Genomic DNA, 6,536 nt, shown 5'->3' with positions numbered 1-6,536 from the left:
GATGAAATCGCCAATATGTACATGTAGAATGAAATCACAACTCTGAAAGAGATGAAACCTGAAATATTTAATTTTTAGCAAGAGCTGTATATCAGAGAAACTTTGTATTATGTGTCTTATTCTAGTGCGAGTTATCAGAGGAACTTCATACTTGGTGTAATTTGTCTAATATTAGTGTGAGTTGTATGCGTAAAAAAACCTGTTTTATGTCTTGGATTTTAAAGTTAGGTTTTTTGTATGAAAGATGGGACTTTGTTTTAGATACTCAAGAGAGTGTTAATTTGAATTTGTAATATATCGAGAAGGCAAAACATTTTATACTAAATGTCCCAGTTTTCTACTGATTCCAGGCAGTATTGAGCCTGATCTGTTTTCCAAGATCACTTGATCGATCTTTAAAGCCCCGTCCATTGATCTTTTACCAATCACGGTTGTGAGTAATGTCCGTTATGATATCGCTAAGTCCGTCGTGTGTGCACATTGGTGCATTTTGTACTTGGTTTCCCAAGTGGGCGGGGTGTAATGCTCAGTGTATTTTGTGTTGCGCTCAGTAACATTTTCGAACTGAAATATCCGACCGTTCATCTAGCGGACAGTCATTCACACCTCGCACTAGAAAGCACTCAGAGAGCCTAACCTCCAACATGTCCAAGGCTTAAAAAAATCCCCGTCATGTTGTTGATAGGCCTACACCCTAAAGAAATAATCGCATGAATAGTGAAGAATCCTAATAAAACAATCTTGGATCCAGACCAAGATCAAGATCACTTCCAAAAATATATTTGTACTTGTACCAAGGACCACCCCTAATTTTGTTTTCATGCAAATCCACCCTTACTGTTTTAAGTTATGTTTTCAAACTAACCAACCAACAACAAACCGAAACCGATGAAAACATAACCTCCTTGGCGGCGGTAATAATGGTTTTTTTCTGGGTGTCGCCCAAACATATGTTCAAGACAAATCCAACATGTTCAAGATATATCGCAACCTGGGCCCAATTTCACGGCGCTGCTTAACAGTTGGCACATAAGTTGTGTTTAAGCATAGCAAAAAAAAATTGCTAACCTTAAGCACTGTTTCACGGCGTGTGTGTGCTAACGGTCGCGCGTGCATGGAGTTTTCCGTTGTTACGTCACTAAGTTAAGAAAATTTTCCCTCCGAAGTAAGCGTGCCTTTTGCTGTGCTTATGCTTACGGTCTCCATGAAATAGACGAAGGCTCTGTTAGCAAAAAATCGTGTGCTTAGCAGCGCCGTGAAATTGGGCCCTGTCTATAATTTGCTTGAAGCCTGAAATTGCCTATTTTTTAGTTGTACTTTTCGTTGTTTTCAGACAGATTATTTAGATTTATTGTACATGTGTGGGTTTATTAATATATTTTCGTTTGAAGAAAACAGTTTCTTCATTGCTACAAGTATTTTATAGCTGACACGGAACTTGTTATTCTCATTTTTTGGCAAACTTTTCAGCGACCGCCCCCCCCTATGAAACTTTGTCGCCCCCCAGTCGCCCCCCCCCCCCCCCCCCCCACTGAGATTTTGAGTTTCTAAAAAAATTATCATTGATCTACATGACGCCATGGGCCCTATTATGTACTACAATGTATCTTTTGCTTAGAAAATATTGGTTAAAGTGGTCAGAAATTGCCTCAGATAGCACCACAGAGCATTTAGAATCCAACATTTTTCGGGGCCCTTAAGCGGGCCCCGAACCCCACGCCTATAGCTCATAATTCTGGTAGCTGATTCAATGACTCTAACCTCGAAAACAATGTTCACAAAAAATTTTCTTATGCCTTTAGCTGAGAAAACCTCGAAAATTATGTTTAAATTATTATCTTTTGTGCTAAGATAATTATTGGTTAAAGTGGTAAGAAATTGCCTCAGATCACACAACAGAGCATCGACAATCCAATCCTTAAGCGGGCCCCGAACCCCACCCCAATAGCTCAGAATACCGATAGCAGATTCAATGTCTCCAACCTCGAAAACGATATTCAAATAATTATCTTTTGCCAAGAAAATATTAGTTAAAGCATGGAGGAAAGTCGTAAGAAATTGCTTCACATCACACCACAGAACATCTAGAATCCAATTTTTTTGGGGCCCTTAAGCGGGCCCCCGGGCCCCCGAACCGCACGCCGTAAGGGCTTCGCGCTTGCATCAGTTATGATCAAGGTATGTCCCCCCCCCCCACTTTTGAGAAGCGATTGACGCCCCTGCTTGACGCCCCCCCCCCCCCCCCATGAAATGTTCCAGCCCCCCCCCCCCCACTGAAAAATTCCTGGCTACGCCACTGGGGGGGGGGGGGGGGGCAGAGGGGGCCATTGCCCCCCAAAAAACGAAACCAATTGATATTCGTGAAGCTTGAAAAGATTGATAGATATTGCGGACGCCATTGTTACAATTTTCAAAATTGCACGTAACCAGACTATTTCTCCAATTTCAACGAAAAGTAATGAACCTATCACAACGATTTTTACAGTCGCCTCTTCAGAGTTCGAGTTGCGGGTTATTATGGTGGCCCTGAAGGGACATCGCATATCGCAAACGTGTGCGCATACGTATGCGATGTCGCGAAATTTATCGCGAATATGTGCGCACACGTATGCGATGTCGCGAAATTTATCGCGAATATATGCGCACACGTATGCGATGTCGTGAAACAATTCGCGAATATGTGCGCACACGTATGCGAATTTGTTTGCAATGTCGTGAATTTTATTGCATACCTTGTCGCATACCTTTCAGTAAAATTCCTAATGAACTGGGGTTGTAGCTAGTCTGGAATCTAGACGTACTGTTAGATATAAATAGGGTCTGACTAATAAACCTTTGAAATTTGCGCAAGTAGCAAGTTTGCGCTCGACAGTACTAGTAGTAACGATTGCACGAGGAACAGCGTGCGCGCGAAGGTTTATTAGTCAGACCCTATTTATATCTAACAGAACGTCTAGATTCCAGACTAGCTGCTACAACTCCCCAGTTCATTAGGAATTTTACTGAAAGGTATGCGACAAGGTATGCAATAAAATTCACGACATTGCAAACAAATTCGCATACGTGTGCGCACATACTCGCGAATTGTTTCACGACATCGCATACGTGTGCGCACATATTCGCGATTAATTTCACGACATCGCATACGTGTGCGCATATATTCGCGATAAATTTCGCGACATCGCATACGTGTGCGCACATATTCGCGATAAATTTCGCGACATCGCATACGTGTGCGCACACATTCGCGATAAATTTCGCGACATCGTTTACGTATGCGCACACGTTTGCGATATGCGATGTCCCTTCAGGGCCACCATAGGTTATACAAGTCTGGTTCAAGGTTGTAATGTCTGTACGTTGCTGATGCTGGAGGCTGTCCTACTAGACAGAACATTTTGAGGAGGTTGGGCAGCAAAACCGAAAAACCGCCAAGTTGACGAGAGCTGTCGATTCTGGAACAGAGCAGAGGTTAGTGACATAAGAGGAAAGTCTGAGAGTCAGGTTAAGACACAGGCCCGTCGCCGGGGGGGGGGGGCGGCTGGAGGGCCGGGGCCTCTTGGAGAGCAATGCCCCCCAACGGCAGTAGCCATACACATGTATTTTTGTATTTTTTACGGTAGTGGGCCCCCCTGGTTGGTACTGTGACCCCACCTTGTGCTCGGGGCTGGTCTGTGGCTGTGTTGGTGAAGTCGTTGTTAAGGGCCAGTGGCGTGAAAAGGGCGTGTTGTCTCCCAAATCACACACAGCTTGTAGCTTGAGGCGTTTCAAATGTGGATAGATTGAAGGGTACTTCGCTCTGGATTGTAAGAAAAAATCGAGGGAAGAGAGCACTCCGAAACGGCGGTCAGCCCCCCTCCTACGACCCACAGGAAGGCTGAGTGGTCCAGAGGGTCGAGACGACATAGCGACAGCAATGATGGTGGAGAAAAGTAGCCAAATTAAGGGGATCGGCAACGACTAACAAGTCCGATCCCGGCATTGGTCCTCGATATGGTCTATTTGTGGATTGGATGGTAAGTGTCGATTTCTGATTGACACGGGGTCCACCGACACTTTGATTAGTAATACGGTGCATTACGGTAGATGGTGAAGAAACCCGTTTTAGGACGGAAGAGGTCCAGGTGAAACAGGTTGATGGTAGACAACTAGCTATGCTGGGCATATCTTGGCTAGAGGTGCAAGTTGGTCGAACCACACACCAAGTGAGGGCAGTCTTCGCTGATATGAAGCATAATAGTATCCTGGGCATGGATTTTCTCGTGCCCACGGGTGGAAATTTGAATTTCCAGTTGAGAGATTTAAAATTGTTAAAATTCACTGACCCGTATCATCTTAACTTAGTAATATATAACATTTATGAATCCTCTTTATGGCAGCATCGAAATAAATGTATCTATAAAATGAACAGAGAGTGGCAGCTCAGTGGTGATGAGCGAATCAAGTGCACAGATGGTGCAGCCGTGCAGGTGATCAATATATTGTATTCTTACAATGCCGGTTTGCAAACACTGTTGCGCATGCGTCTAATTTGCATACATTTTGCATATTAGATTGCGCCCCATTCCTTTTTGTTTTCTGTACTCTCGGCCCGGGTGGGAATTTCTTTTCCGTGGGCGGGATGCTCGAAAGTCATGAATAATTCAATAGTTTCGATCAGGCCAGTATGTTTATTCATGAACAGAACAACGATATCAAGAGCATTGTTGTTATTTGGTCAACCGGTTACATTAAAGCATTTTAGCAATTTAAAGAACGGTTGTCGTCGAGAATTTGCTTTTGGAGTGGGGAATTCAATGTTTTTGCCGCGGAGAATTTGCTTTTGCCGTGGAGAATTTGTTTTTGCCGTGACAGTTGTGGGCCACCACACTACCGTCTTCACACGTTACCCGGTCTCGCTGCTACCCGACAGCGATATTTTTTCGTTGTTGAGTTGCAAGTCAGGTTTTTTTTTAAGAGAAAAAAGAAGTAAAGAAGAAGAAATTAACCCAAAAAAAGCATGCAATGGGAATCGAACTCGCACCATCGGATTTGAAATCCAATGTAGTATCCATGACACTACAGCAGTGACTCGGCCGTCAACGCAGTTATTTTACGTAATACTATTGCATATAGGACCCTCCAGCACAATTTTATATATACTAGCGAGTGTGTGGTATGGAAAAAAATTATCGCTACCCGCGGTACCCGGCAGCCGTGGGTTGTACCACTTTGAACTTGTTCATATTATCTCTTTGTTTGTGAGTTACCTTTTTCTAATTAGGACACACTGTAGAGGACACTGGGCAACCCACTATATTGGGTGTTAATTTTGACGTACTTACGCATAGGCCTACGCACTAATACCAACACGGGAACTAGTCTGGTTCCCAGACCAAAAGATTCTGACTATCTCAGGTAGTAATACATTTTATAGTCTGGTTCCCAGACCTGACAATTATTCCCGACGCTCACGTCTAAATTGTAGGTCAGGCAGCCTCCGTGGCTAAAAATAAACAGGACGACATTGATGGCCTTTTTCAAATCTCGGCTTCGTTACCGATTTTGCTTTGTCACTTATAGCTTTTAATGTTCTGATCGAATATTTAAATAAATCACTTGCTTTGTAATATCATGCAGTTATGATGATACAGTTTGATGTTTCTGTAAGATAATATTGACTTATGTTGATCTTGAATCTTCAAAATTAGGCACCCAAATAGCACTGTTAGCAGGCCGAGCCGAATGAAGACCGAGTTTTGGAAAATCACGGTAACGGTCGTCAAATTCAAAATAGTAGGCCTACATCTTCTTCTTCTTCATTCATTCAGTTTCATGATGACTTGATGAGTTAGGCCCAACTGTCCCTGCCAGTCGAGCATAGTGTTGGAAAGAGATGGACCACTCAGACCATGCAGTTTCTAGCTCGATGGATGTTTTCAGGGTCATGTTTGGACGACCTTCACGTCGAGGGGCTTCAGGATTCCAGAGGAGAACTTGACTAGCTGGCTCATTATGTCGATAACGTGACCGGCTAGCCGAAGGCGACGCTGTCTGATGGTGGTGGAGATAGGGGGAAGGGCACCATACAGAACAGAGTTAGGGAGATGTTGTTGCCAAGGAACGTTCTAAACAGCCCGCAACATCCGTGTATAGGTGTCATCAATGGATGCATAGATTTGTTTGGTCAGAGTCCAGGACTCGCAACCGTAGAGGAGGATGGATTTTACTGAGATCTTAAGTTTGGTGGTCTTGGAGATCGAGGATCTCCATACTTTTGTCAGTGAGAACAGAGCAGACCAAGCCTGAGCTTTTCTACACTCGATGTCATGAGCTGTGTTGGTGTAGGAACCCATATACATGACGCAGGCCTACATGACGCAGCAAAAAGTTCGCCCATACGATCCAAGTATATTTGATGCACAAAATCGTCGTTGTGCCTTATTTCAATGGGGAGCGCTGACAAAATCCTACACACCATATTAACTATAAGTGCACCCTTCTCACGGCTATTTACTCAGGGGAAGACCGTTCGCATGTACGTCACATTCTTACAT

Source organism: Patiria miniata, unplaced genomic scaffold (genome assembly GCF_015706575.1).
Source record: "Patiria miniata isolate m_02_andy unplaced genomic scaffold, ASM1570657v1 HiC_scaffold_12, whole genome shotgun sequence".
In the NCBI taxonomy this organism is placed as follows: Eukaryota; Metazoa; Echinodermata; class Asteroidea; order Valvatida; family Asterinidae; genus Patiria; species Patiria miniata.
This window is presented reverse-complemented; position numbering follows the sequence as displayed.